Source organism: Bos taurus, chromosome 3 (genome assembly GCF_002263795.3).
Source record: "Bos taurus isolate L1 Dominette 01449 registration number 42190680 breed Hereford chromosome 3, ARS-UCD2.0, whole genome shotgun sequence".
Classification (NCBI taxonomy): Eukaryota; Metazoa; Chordata; class Mammalia; order Artiodactyla; family Bovidae; genus Bos; species Bos taurus.
In genome coordinates, this window is record NC_037330.1 from 23,796,958 (window position 1) to 23,811,233 (window position 14,276).

A 14,276-nucleotide genomic window follows, 5' to 3' on the forward strand; every position below is an offset into this window, starting at 1 on the left:
GACTTTAAGGAATGTTGAATCCAACCCTTCATTTTACAAAAAAACAAAAACAAAAAAACCCCTGCAAAAACAGAGGCACCTTGCTTAAGGTCCCAAACTAGCTGCTAGCAGTGTGAGGAGCAGGTCTCCCAAGATGCCTCCTGTCCATTTACTACTCTGCTATACTGTGCTGGGGCTTCCCTGGTGGCTCAGATGGTAAAGAATCTGCCTGCAAAGCAAGAGACCCTGGTTTGATCCCTGGGTCAGGAAGATCCACCGGAGAAGGAAATGGCTACCCACTCCAGTAATCTTGCCTGGAGAATCCCATGGACAGAGGACCTTATGTGCTACAGTCCAGGGGTCACAAAGAGTCGGACACTACTGAGCGACTAACACTTTCACTTTCATTTTATGCTGTGCTCAGAGGTAGCAATGAACTTGACCAAGAGCCTCTCCTTACTGCCTGCAGTGCCTCTCTGGCCTGGGCGCAAACCCTCACCACACCTTGCACAGAATGTAAGCCCTGCCTTGTGGAGCAAAGCACCCATCCTCAGAGATTCTCTCCTGTGTATAAAAGCGATCTTCAGTAAAGGCCATCAGTTCTGACCATCCCCCTCCTGCTCCTCGCCCAAAACTTAATTAATCATGTTTGCATCTGGATCTAGACAAGACAATAGCAGGGATGTGTTTTTGGTTAGGAACTGAAGCTGCATTCACAAAGGAATGTTGATTAGTTAGTGGTCGGTATCATTTTTCATGCCTTTTTAAGTTACAAAAAATTTTAATATCAAAGCATTTCTCCCTGCACCGCACATATCTATTTCTCATAAGTGCATTCTGCTGGCATAATTTTCTTTTCCTTCCTGCGGGCTCTGTTTATGAGATGATCCATCAGGTTGTCTGAGTCTCCATCTAGCCCTTCAGCAACCAAAGGCGTTCCAGGTGAGCTGTGAGCTACAGCCCACGGCCTCCCCCCATGTCAAAGGGGAAGGAGAAAGGCAGAGTTGCTTAGGGAGATGACTGGCTGGGACAGTAAGCTCTCCTTCTAGTCTGTTGGGGTCAGACTGAGGCCTCGTGATAAACGCTGCTGCTCTTTAGAACAGAGATGGACCCCTAAAGGGGAGATGGCATCCCGAACTTACTCTAGACTCAAAGATGCTGAGGTCCATCTGAATACCTCAATCTAGTCTTCACTTCTGCACCAGGAAAATGTCCTCAATCTGGGGAAATCTCCTAATGCAGGAAGCATGTAGTAATGTGTACGACAAGCCCATATGTGTAGAACATGTCCAGTCACAGATGATAAGTCATGGGAGCAAGTAATGTTGGAAATTTTTGGCAGAACCAGAAATCTGCCTACCCCACCAGCCCTCAAGCTAGATGTGCTTTTCGTGCAAAGGTGATGCAGCAGTCACGGGGGACGGTGAGGTACTTCCTCTTGTTCAGTGGATTTTTCTGCTCAGTTCCAAACCTGGCTCAGGCACCAAGAATATAGCTGTGACAGGACTGACCAGAGAGGGCAAAAAGAATAAGATGTCCTAAGATGCTCAGGTGCAGGCAGACCCTCTGTTTTAGAAGCCATCAGCATCACAAGGTCACTGATTCCTCAAACACCACTGGCTCCTGGGAATGGGAGAGGGCTTGTTATAGGAAAGGTTCATGACAGGAAACTCAGAGAACCCAGCTGAAGCAAATGGTCCCCAGAGCAGTTGGGGTTTACCATTTGAATTGATCAGATAATATGTTGTCATTGTTGTTCAGTCACTAAGTCGTGTCTGACTCTGCGACCTCATGGACTGCAGCACGCCAGGCTTCCCTATCCTTCACTATTTCCCGGAGTTTGTTCAGAATCATGTCCATTGAGCTGGTGATGCTATCTGACCATCTCATCCTCTGTCACCCCTCCTCTCCTTTTGCCCTCAACCCTTCCCAGCATCAGGGTCCTTTCCAATGAGTCGGCTCTTTGCATCCTGTGGCCAAAGTATTGGCGCGTCAGCTTCAGCCTCAGTCCTTCCAGTGAATATTCAGGGTTAATTTCCTTTAGGATATATATCAGTTAATGGCCCCAGATAACTGTTCTCACTACTGATTTTGGCCAAAAAAACATTGATTGTGGGCTTGGACATTGAAGCTGGTGACTGACCTGGAGACCAAGAGTAGTCTGGGATAACCAAACAACAAACTCACATTCCCAGAAATCAACCAACTAATTAAATGGCTACTTATTCAGAAAATAAATTAGGTGCCACGTATGTGCCAGGTACTGTGCTAGAGGTGGACCGCACTGGTCCCATCTATCCCCCAGCTGTTTCCTAAGGCATAACCTTGGGGTTGGACAGGGACAAGGCTGGGTGTGGAGTTGCAGCCAGCCTCAGCCAAAGGAAATATTTCAGGATGTCTGTTTTTATACTCAGAGGCATGGATGGTACAAAGCAGAGGTCTGTAAACTATTGCCCTCGGGCCAGATCAGGCCGGCTGCCTATTTCGGTAATTAGCCTTATTGGAACAGGCTGCATCATTTACTGTTGTACCATCCACGGCTGCCTTTACACTACCCCAACTGAGTTGAGTAGTTGAGACAGAGACTCTGTGACCTACAGGCTCTAAAATATTTACAATCTGGCTCTTTATAGAAAAATATCTGCTGTTTCCATGTAGAGAATCAATGGTCAAAGAGGAAGTATGCTCAGCTTTCCTGGTTTCTTCCCCAAGACCCAAACCAAAAACTGGCCTCCTCATTAGAAAGTCCTTTTGTTCAGGAATTGTGATCATCTAGAACTGTCTGTAGGGCTTCTTTGGTGGCTCAGTGGTAGAGAATCTGCCTGCCAATGCAGCAGACAGAAGACATGCGAGTTTGATCTCTGGATTGGGAAAATCCCCTGGAGGAGGAAGTGGCAACCCACTCCTGTGTTCCTGCTGGGAAAATCCCATGGACAGAGGAGCCTGGTGGGCCACAGGCCATGGGGTCATGAAAGAGGGAGATGTGATTTAGCAACTAGACAACAACAACAAAACTGTCCTGGCAGTAAAATTAAATACTCAGTTTTATTAGCATCTGGGTAAATAACAGGTATATGTGGTCCTTTTTGGAGAAAGAAATGGCAACCCACTCCTGTGTTCCTGCTGGGAAAATCCCATGGACAGAGGAGCCTGGTGGGCCACAGGCCATGGGGTCATGAAAGAGGGAGATGTGATTTAGCAACTAGACAACAACAACAAAACTGTCCTGGCAGTAAAATTAAATACTCAGTTTTATTAGCATCTGGGTAAATAACAGGTATATGTGGTCCTTTTTGGAGAAAGAAATGGCAACCCACTCCAGTGTTCTTGCCTGGAGAATCCCAGGGACTGGGAGCCTGGTGGGCTGCCGTCCATGGGGTCGCACAGAGTCGGACGCGACTGAAGCGACTCGGCAGCAGCAGCAGCAGCGGTCCTTTTGGGCCTCTGGGGCAGGTGAATAAATGAGGAACAAAGGTCAGAGTTGTTCAGGTTCTTCTACAGGGCCACAACACTGTCAGTCTGGCTAACCCAAGTCAGCCTTACTTAAACACTCACATGTCAGAAGCTCTCGACTTTGCTTTTTGTGGGGAAGCTTGGTGCCCTGGAAAGTTGGGCTCACAAGGCAGCCCTGGGATGATCCTCACAGCCGGGCTTGTGCAGGCTCTCCCAGGCCATGCTCCCAGACACCTGTGTCCTCAGATGACACATGAGGCCATTCCCAGACACCTCTCTGGCCCCTAGATCTTTTTCCATTCTTTTTGAGATGCTAAGTCAGAGTTTCAGAGTGTCCAAGAACTTGCTAGAACCGTGTGTGCCTTGGCACCTTCTTCTGGATCTCTGTCTTCTTGGGCTATACGGGCCATGGTCCAGGAAGGGTGGGATGGACAAAGAGGAGGAGGGTGGCAGTGTTCACACAATTCATGAATGTCAAAGAAGAGACAACATGTAAAGCTTCTGGGAAGGTTTTCAAGCTGCCAGTGGGATCCGCAGTGGAATGGAGGGCCGTGAGGGGACACTGATAGTTCCCAAGTCTCCAGATCTGCTCAGCCCAGCCCAGCACACATTAATGGGGGCCTGCTTGCTGACAAACCCATCTGAGTGCTGACTCGGGGAATTGGGGAGGAACAAGGCCCATGCCTTGCTTCAGAGGCTCTCCGTGGGAACTGTTGGCCTGGCCCTGCCAGTGGAGGGGCGGATGCTGCAGTGAAACCTGGGGCAGGAGTACACGAGGCGACACCAGGGCTCTGGAGGGCACCTGCAGAGAAGTCCTGCTATTGGCAAGGCCTGACTACTTGGCGTCCAGCCATCCCTTTCTTGCACTTAAAGCCCCTTCCAGCTCAAAGGTTTGGAATTTATCTCCTTACCACCAATTTTGTAAAATGAGATTGTCATTAGAAACATGAGGGGGTGGGCCTCGAACATCTAGATTATCTCTCTGTGGAAACAAAAACCAGAGAGAGAGGCAACGCTATGCCTGTTTTATGAAAGGGGAAAGTACCTCAGGTATGCTCAGTGTCCCATATCACAGATTAAAAAATGGAGGAGCTGGGACTCCCACGAGTCTGGACTTCAGATGCCCACCAGGAGCCCTAACGGAGGCCAGGAAGGGGCAGGCCAATCACAGAAGAGCACCTTGAGGGCGGGTCTCCCTCACAGTTGTGCAGGTTGACCCCTGTAGAAAGAGCCCCCAGCAGAGGGAACCTGTGGGCTGAAAGTCAGTCTGTGTTCTAAATAACGACTCTCAGTGATCTGGGCCCTCTGGAGAAGGGCCTCTTCTCTACTATCCACAAGAGGGGGCACTGGGGGATGGTGCTGGTCCCTGCTTGTGAGTGGATAGGTAGTGAGGTTGGGTGTGGGGAGGGATGGTAGATTCACCCCAGTGGGTCATTCGGGGAGGGCTGTGGACTGATCTGGTGCAAACCTATTTCATTTTAGAACTTTCACTGTTGTGGCTTCATTTGCTTCAGTCACTTCCTCTCTTCATCAAATACCTATGTGAAGTCATTCAGCAGAACATTCACCCATAAAGTACTTTTCCCGAGACCAAGACAGGAGATTAAAAAGAGAGAGAAGATGAGTGACAAGAACAAAGCATGCTGTCAACTGAGACATTCAAAGAAGTTGTTCCAAACACAATTTAGAGTTATTCCTTTTCTACAATTGAGGGCAAAATGGAGTTCTAGGAAAGAAGCAGAGACAAGTATTCCTTGAGTATTGTGGACTGAGTATTCATGAAACCTGTTTCCTAACTGAAGACGCAACAATTAGTGATAAAAGCATTGCCAGGACTTCCTGCCAATAATGTAGCCATTGGTGGTTCAGCCATTGGTGGTCCAGTGGCTAAGACCCCATGCTCTCAATGCAGAGGGCCTAGGTTTGATCCCTGCTCAGGGAACTAGATCCCACATACCACACCTAAGATTTGGCATGCCATAGCAAAGATCAAAGACCCTGGATACCACAGCTAAGGCTTGATGCAGTGAAATAAATTAATATTTAAAAAAAATACTGGAATTCATCAAAATCATAAAAAGTTTTTCACCAACTTGGGGTCCAAATGAAGTTTAATATCTTTTGTTTTTCCAGCCCCTCCCACCTGCTCTGTGAACAGTAAAATCCAAGGTCCTTTTCTGTGCTGTGACAAACAGTTGATTCTGGAGGAGCTTCTAGCATCAGCCACACCATGCCATGTCAGCACCAGACCTCCTCTGTAATTCTTTTGGCTATTGTATCGAGCAGGCTTCCCTTTTCCTTAAGTTATTTCTGCAGCCCAAGTGTGTCTCTCTGTCCCTGGACTTTAGTTGGGGGTACCCCAGTGCTTCTCTCCCAGAAGGTTCTCAAGCTCCTTTTACAAGTGGATACCACTCCACTTCAGAGATTGGATTGGCATGCCAGTAGGTGGAAGGACTTGCAGCTCCACCATAGTAACAGGAAGTTCTCTTATATCTCAAGGCCAGAATATGGTGGGCCTCCAGGTTTACATAACCAAGGAAGACCTTCAGATTTTTTTCCCCCCCAGAAAAACTAAATCCCCTAGATGACCTAGAGTCTTTACTTTCCGAAATGAGAAAGTAGATTTTATCTCTGCCTTAAGAGAAGCCCTGCTACACACACTAATAGAACACTGTGGCAAATGGGGAGACGGGTGATTGGGTGACAGTCAAATCCATACCCTGGGTTCCCAGTCGCAACTTCACTTTCTGTGGTCCAGTCTCACCCACACTGTCCTTCTTGCCCCCTTTCCTGGCGTCTTCCTAGTAATATCATCCTTCAGAGCCGGGTTGGAAACTTGACCTCCTAAATAAATCATTGACCCACCATGCTCAGCGTGTGTTTTCATCATTCCCATTTTACAGATGAGGGAGCAGATCCAGGGGAATTCGTCACTTGGTTTCTTTATCTAATATTGTCATAGGGCCAGAACGCCCACGCAGCTCTGAGGTCTTAAGTCTCCAGCGCCAGACGTAATGGTGAGAGATTTCAGACCGGTGTGAGGACCAGTGCGACCAGGGGCCGCCGCGAGACCCCATCCCACCCTCGCACTGGGAGAAGCGGACGGTGGGGTGTGCTGCAAAGGGACCGCCCGGTCCTCAGGATCGCTGGGCACCCGGCGGAATAAAGCCTGGGCTAAGGCGGCTGACGACACCCTCACCCGGCTCAGGCTGCCAGCCACGGGAGAGAAGGCACTGGCAAGAGCCCAGAGAGGATTCCCCGCGAGAAATATATCGCGTGCTGACATTTTTATGACCCGGGCCCGCTTACAAAACACAGGCCAGTGCACAGCTCCTCTCTCCCTGCCCAGCTTGAGATCACATGCTCGGCCTGCGGCTGCCACTTGGAGTCAGAAGAGCCCATATATTTCCCTCCTCAGATAGGCCTAGTGGTTCTCGTCAGGTGCAGAAAGCCAATAAATCACCAGCGAGGTCTCCGCGTATCTATCAGTCAGGAGGCTTGTCATCTTCTCGGCCTCGATTCACTTGAAAGCCGCCGGCGGGCGGGGCGGGGCCGGGGGCGGCGGGGGCGGGGCCAGCCGGCGCGGACACCTGGCGGGAGCGGGCGGGGCCGCGAATGTTCACAGCTCCGAGGGAAGCGGAGATTTACACCTCCTCCCCTCCGTACGCGCCGCCCTTGGCTTTGAAGTTCCGCGGCTCGGGTTTGGGGGACGGGAGGTCGGTTTCCCCCTGCCCGTTGGGGCGGGGTGGGGCGGGGGGGTTTAATATTCCCGTCACGTCCTCAGTGCAGCTACGGCTGGGAGGGATGGAAGCCGTGGGGGAAAGTTCTGGGCAACATCCCCCAAGGCCGGGGGAGGCAGGGAGGCGTCTCACGCCCAACTGTCCTGTCTTGACATCCGTAGCCGGACTCAGCTCAGCTTGGCCGAAAACACACTGAAACCGGAGTGAGAAGTTGGGGCGTCAGGTCCCCCCAACCCCTCTGCTCGGGAAACTCCGTTTCCTGTGTTTCAGTTCAGTCGCTCAGTCGCGTCCGACTCTTTGCGACCCCATGAATCGCAGCACGCCAGGCCTCCCTGTCCATCATCAACTCCCGGAGTTCACTCAGACTCATATCCATCAAGTCAGTGATGCCATCCAGCCATCTCATCCTCTGTCGTCCCCTTCTCCTCTTGCCCCCAATCCCTCCCAGCATCAGAGTCTTTTCCAATGAGTCAACTCTTCGCATGAGGTGGCCAAAGTCCTGGAGTTTCAGCTTTAGCATCAATCTTTCCAAAGAACACCCAGGGCTGATCTCCTTCAGAATGGACTGGTTGGATCTCTTTGCAGTCCAAGGGACTCTCAAGAGTCTTCTCCAACACCACAGTTCAAAAGCATCAATTCTTCGGCGCTCAGCCTTCTTCACAGTCCAACTCTCACACCCATACATGACCACTGGAAAAACCATAGCCTTGACTAGACAGACCTTTGTTGGCAAAGTAATGTCTCTGCTATTGAATATGCTATCTAGGTTGTTCATAACTTTCCTTCCAAGGAGTAAGTGTCTTTTAATTTCATGGCTGCAATCACCATCTGCAGTGATTTTGGAGCCCCCCAAAATAAAGTCTGACACTGCTTCCACTGTTTCCCCATCTATTTCCCATGAAGTGATGGGACCAGATGTCATGAGCTTAGTTTTCTGAATGTTGAGCTTTAAGCCAACTTTTTCACTCTCCTCTTTCACTTTCCTCAAGAGGCTTTTGAGTTTCTCTTCACTTCTGCCATAAGGGTGGTGTCATCTGCATATCTGAGGTTATTGATATTTCTCCCAGCAATCTTGATTCCAGCTTGTGCTTCTGCATATAAGTTAAATAAGCAGGGTGACAATATACAGCCTTCTTTCAAATACCATAAAGTGGCTGCGGAATCTGAGAGACCTTGATTCAAATCCCACCTTTGCCTTTGGGATTCCCTAGTGGTTCAGACCGTTAAGAATTTGCCTGCCAATGCAGGAGACCTACATTCAATCCCTGGGTCGGGAAGATTCCCTAGAGAAGGGAATGGCAACCCATCCAGTATTCTTGCCTGGAAAATCCCCCTGGACAGAGGAGCCTGGTGGGCTATAGTCCATGGGGTTACAAAGAGTCCAACATGACTGAAGGACTAAAGACTTTCATTTTCTTTGGGATTTGAGTGATGGGCTAGATTTACTGATGGGCTTCCCTGGTGGCTCAGACGGTAAAGAATCCACCTGTAATGCCGGAGATCAGGGTTGGATCCCTCCCTCTGGTCCGGAAGATCTCCTGGAGAAGGGAATGGCTGCCCACTCCAGTATACTTGCCTGGAGAATTCGCTGGACAGAGAAGTCTGGTGGGCTACTGTGCATGGGCTTCACAAAGAGTTGGACAGGACAGAGAGACTAACACTTTACACTGATGTGCTGTATTTCCACTTTCCTCAGTGTGTGAGGGGGAATACAAACACCCATCTCACAGAGTTGCCATGGCAGTTAAATGGGGCTGTACGTGCCAACTGCTTAGTCTGTGACCACATGTAGTAGAATCATAAAAGATGATAGCTGCCTTTTTATTATTTTCTTTACCTGTAAGATTTTGGTTTTGGACTACAAACACTTTAAGGCCACTTCTAGCTGGAAGTTGCACACCTGGTGCTGCTCAAGCAAGAGCGGGCAGGGGTGGAGCTGCTGACTACTCCCAGCCAGCCAGGAGTTCTGCTCAGGCCCTGGGATCCCCAGTTCTCAGCTCTCTCTACCTTTAGGATTTCAGAGCCTTAGGCCTGGGAAGTCTGACTAGGTTTGATAAATGCTTCCTTACTTGGGAAGCATTTGGAAGGCTCCTTCTATGCCCTCATCACATCTGGGCTAGGGGCATCACCCGGTTCTGGGTGGGCGACCTATGTCTGGGGGGTTAACAGGAACTGCTCTTGGAGACACAGTCAACTGTGCACCACAGGCTGGTGGAATCCAGTGGCCCTTTTCCTCCCACAGTCATACCAACGTGTTCAGGGACCACATTCACCAGGCAGAGGGGTAAAAGCAGTTTTTGATCTTATCCCATGGGAAAGCCAAGGAGAACCTGTAATCTAACCATTCTTGGTCTCAAATTTTTCAACTGAAAATCAAGGCTGGAATACCAGTGTTTTTCAATGGGGAGCTGTTGGCATCTGGGTCCAGGCCCATCCTGCACTTAGGGAATATTTAGCACTCTGGGCCAGGCATTAGATGCCAGCTGGACCTCCTGGTATTGGGACAATCAAAATGTCCTCATGTTTCCAAATGCTTTTCATTGAGGATCACTGGTTGATCCCATCTCCCCTCTAGTCCTAATGTTGTGTCAGTTTAGGAGTCCTGCTTCAGGCAGTAACCAATTATTCTCACTGTGACTTTGGCCAAACTGGTCAATGTTTTTATTTAATTAATTAATTTATTTATTTTACTTTACAATATTGTATTGGTTTTGCCATACATGGACTTGAGTGTACATGTGTTCCCCATCCTGAACCTCCCTCCCACCTTCCTCCCCATCCCATCCCTCTGGGTCATCCCAGTGCCCCAGCCCCAAGCACCCTGTATCATGCATCAAACCTGGACTGGCGATTCGTTTCACATATGATATTTTACTTGTTTCAGTGCCAGTCTCCCATATCATCCCACCCTCACCCTCTTGGTCAATGTTTTTAAAGAAATCAGTATTAAAGGAATAATCAAACTCACCCTGTACTTTCTATACGTCACATAGCTTTGGTGAGGATATATACGTTTTTTTTTAAAGGATGTGAAAACACTAAACTGATTTCTGAAGGTAAGGCACTACTATTAGTATGAGAAAATAATGATAATAGTACCTTATTATCAGGTTCTAGGCACTGCATGGGCATCTATTTAATTCTAAAAGGAGCCTCTCATGTAGGTTTTACTATTTTCATTTTACATATAAAGAAAATGGATTAAAAGAGTAAGTGATTTGCCCAAGACCATGTAGCTAGAATTTGAAGCCAGAACACGGACTGTCTGAATTCATGTACTAAATAATGTCCTCTTCTTCTTGTTCTGCATGGGTCATGGATTTGATCCCTGGTCAGGGAACTAAAATCCTTCATGCCATGCATGGTGTTCAGCCAAGAAAAATAAAATTAAAGTTAAAAAAATAATAAAAGGAAAGCATGTGGGAAAAAAAGAAAAAGGGGCCAGTGATCTTAAGGTCTGTCTTATTAGTCTCTATGCCTTCCAGCCTCCCTTAGTATGACTCTCCATTTTCCTTGCTTCCTCTGTGAAAATGAAGCTTCCTTAAGGTCACTTTCTTTTGTACAATATTTCATATTATCCCACACATCCAGCTGTGGGAACCTGGACCCCCAGACTCAGATAGTCTCAGTATTCTCCTCTCTAAAATGGAAATAGTCCTAAGCACTCCTGCGTCTCCTGTTCCACAGCACTCTTCTGAGGATCAAAAGAACAAGAGTATGTGAGATTGCTTTGTAAATTGTAAAGTGCCATACAAATATGAGTTGTTATTATTTCCAGCTGCGGTTGTCTAAGGACTACTTCAATAAGGGCATTATAAGTGATTGATAAGACTTTATGTGGTATTTGTGCTTTAAGGGGGAACAAGTCTTAAGTCAAAGGACTGAAACTCTGGTTTGGAATGTTGGTTGCAGTATCTAGACCAAGGGATTCAGGCAAGTGAATGAGGGGTTTGGGCCCAAGTCCAAAATACCAGTGGGCTTAACTTAGGTTAGGAATGACTATTAAATTTTGATTATTATTTGTTCATTGAACAAGTCAAAGAAAGTTAGTAATAATATTAGCAAATATTAATTTGAGAGCTTACTTTATATCAGGCATTATTCTAAATATTTTGTATCTCTGTTTGTGCTCATGCTCAGGTGTGTCTGACTCTTTGCGACCCCATGGACTGTAGCCCACCAGACTCCTCTGTCCATGGGATTTCCCAGGCAAGAACAGTGGAGTGGGTTGCCATTTCCTCCTCCAGGGGATCTTCCCAACCTCGGAATCGAACCTGCATCTCTTGTACTGCCAGTAGGATTCTTTGCCACTTGAGCCTCTTGGGAATCCGTTTTTTATCTGCTGCTGCTGCTGCTAAGTCACTTCAGTCGTGTCCGACTCTGTGCGACCCCATAGATGGCAGGTCACCAGGCTCCCCCATCTACATATATTTAATTCTTAAGAGAATCCAGTGAGACGAATATCTCTATGGGGAATATGACTATCTTCATTTTCCAAATGAGGAAAATAAGGCTCAGAGAAGGTATGAGGCTTTTTCTAGGGTCACACAGCTAATAAGTGATGGAGCTTGGGTTTGAACCCAGTCTTTCTGACCCCTTAGCCAAAAAGGAACAAAGAAGGGATGGAAAGAGGGAAGAAAAAAAGGAAAGGAAACTCGAAAGAAAGGTAGGCTGGAGAGAAGGACATCTATGTACTGAACACTCCTCAGATATATTATTCTGAGACTCTACGAGACAGAGATCTAGAACCCAGTGATGTCTAAATGAAATGTGTCCTGAAGGAGTCAAAGAAAGATCTTTGGGTCTATCTTTCCCATAAGGTAGAGCACATTCATCTTCACATCTGTGGACTATAAAGGAGCCACTACCACTGAGATGAAAATCTAGCCTGAGTGTGTGGAAACACATAAGGAGGGGCAGACAAGAGTTGGTAGAGGGGTTGTCTGGGTGAATCTTTGGGAATTCATAGGATCCAGCCAGGCAGAGTTGGGGGAGGAGGCAGGAAGCCACACACAGTGGGTGAAGCTACAAGTAATCTTTACCACGCAAAGACCGTGTGCAAGAGACAGGTGTGAGGCTGAAAGTGCAGTAAGATCCAGCTCGTTTGTGCCAGGAAGTTTCTCAGACAAGCCAAGAAGCTTGGGCTCCATCCTGTAAATGACAGAGGGCCATCAATGGTCTTAAGCAGAGTTAGGTTTATGATGTAGCTATTCATTCTGGCTCGAGTAGGGAAGCTGGATTTGATGGGTTGAGGACATGGCAAGAGATAGAGAGTGTTCAAAGTTCTGACAAGAGACTATGAGCTCCATAACTAAGGAACTCACCCTAGAGCTGATGAAGAGACGGAAGAGATATTTAGGAGATATTTTTAGAGGCATTTCATGACTGGATTGAAGTGGAATGGCTGGCACTGGAGATGTCTTGGTTGATACCTATATTTCTTGATTTAGTGACTGGAAAACTAGGGTGCTACCAGCAGAGGTTTAGAGTGCCAGAAGAGAGGTCAATTCAGAGAAATGGATTTGCCCAGCAGCAGACTGGAAAGAATAAATATGAAACCCTGGGAGGCAGTCCGGGTTAGAGATATTTATTTGATTTGTTAAAAAATAATTTATTAACTGTGGGGTGTTGACATTAGGCTAGGTGTGAGACTAGGAAATCAGGCTAGAACAGGTTATGTCACAGTAACAATTTCCAGATCTCAGTGACTTAAGACCAAAACAAAAGTTTATTTCTCATTTATACTGCATGTCAAATTTAAGTGCTATTCAGGGGCTGTGTTCCACTTTGTCACCCAGGGACCCAAATTGACGAGGTTGCATCATCTTGTGACTTCAGCATTTAGCACATGAGTCCTCCTCAGTCACCTTGGCAAGAGAAGAGAGAGGCTAAAGAGCCACACAAGGCCTTTTACCCCCTGAGCTGGAATTGACATGCATCATATCTGCTCACATATCACTGCTAGAGTTGGCCTAATGGTCTCACCAACTGCAGGGGTTGGGAAGTGTAGAGGAGCCAATATTGTATTATATAATCTTTGCTATTATAACTATAATATTAGTTAGCAAATATTATTGCTAACTAACAATCCTTTGATTTAATTGGGAGCTCACATTTGTGGTTTCCTATCATCTCGGGAGAAGAGGGTCTCATTACTTCCTTTTTCATTTTTTTCTCTTGAGAAAATTGACCTGGGGAATAAATGACTAGTCCATGATATTTTGACCACACAGTTGTTGAGCACTCCTGGGAGAAAGGAGCATGGAAGAGACATTTGTTGAGTACCTGTTACATGCCAGACAGTTCCCATATATAATTTCCTTCAATCTTCACAACCACTCAGGAAAAAAGATTTCTTCTATCCTTATTTTACAGAAGTGGCAAAACTAAATAGAAGGCCCAAGTTTGCAGACTCCAGGGGCTCTGTCCCACTTGCTATCAGCTGAATAGAGCCTAAAATTGAGCCTCCATTTCTATTTCTCACAGGATGGCTGTGAATTTCTCAGTTCCTATTGGCCCAAAGCTGAAAAGAGGTAGATGAAAGGCGTCCTGGACCTGTGGACTGCTGCTATGCCTTCCGAGGGATGGACTTCCAGCTTTTAGCCACATGTATGAAAGGGGCTGTTTCCATCTGCTGACCTGTCAGGCTCCCCCTCTCTCGAGCTTCTTTCCTCCCTCCTTGGAGTTTCTTCAATAAAACATTTCACTCCCCTGAAAAGCATCTCTGCTGAGTGGCATGGGGAGGGCCCAATATGGTTCCATTTAGCTCTCTGGGGATGCGGAGGCATCCTCCGCTCACATAACTCTAACAGCAAGTGGTATGTGTTTCCTTTCCCTCAAAACTATGAAAAAAAAAAAAAGTCTGGTTAACCTAGTCTTCCAGCCCACAGATCTCAGAAGTCCCACTCCCCACAGTCTCTGCATCACTCTGGATCCTGAGACTCCTGACTCTCAGAAAGACTCACGGGAGGGACATGACTGAGCAACTGAACAACAAGAATTTACATCTTACTGAATTTTCATTGGTTTTTAACCCCTGTTGCAAATCTGAATCACTATTTAAAAACACATGTATATATGTGTTGTAATATATATATATATATA

At 47.1% G+C, this 14,276-nt stretch overlaps 1 long non-coding RNA gene across 1 annotated transcript; it reads left to right on the forward strand.

The window, feature by feature from the left end:
- The first annotated feature begins 6,986 nt into the window (after positions 1 to 6,986).
- LOC132344986 (uncharacterized) lies at positions 6,987 to 13,890 on the forward strand. Its single transcript, XR_009494085.1, has 2 exons — positions 6,987 to 7,148; positions 13,659 to 13,890. It is a non-coding gene; the product is annotated as an uncharacterized lncRNA (long non-coding RNA).
- Positions 13,891 to 14,276: the final 386 nt, after the last annotated feature.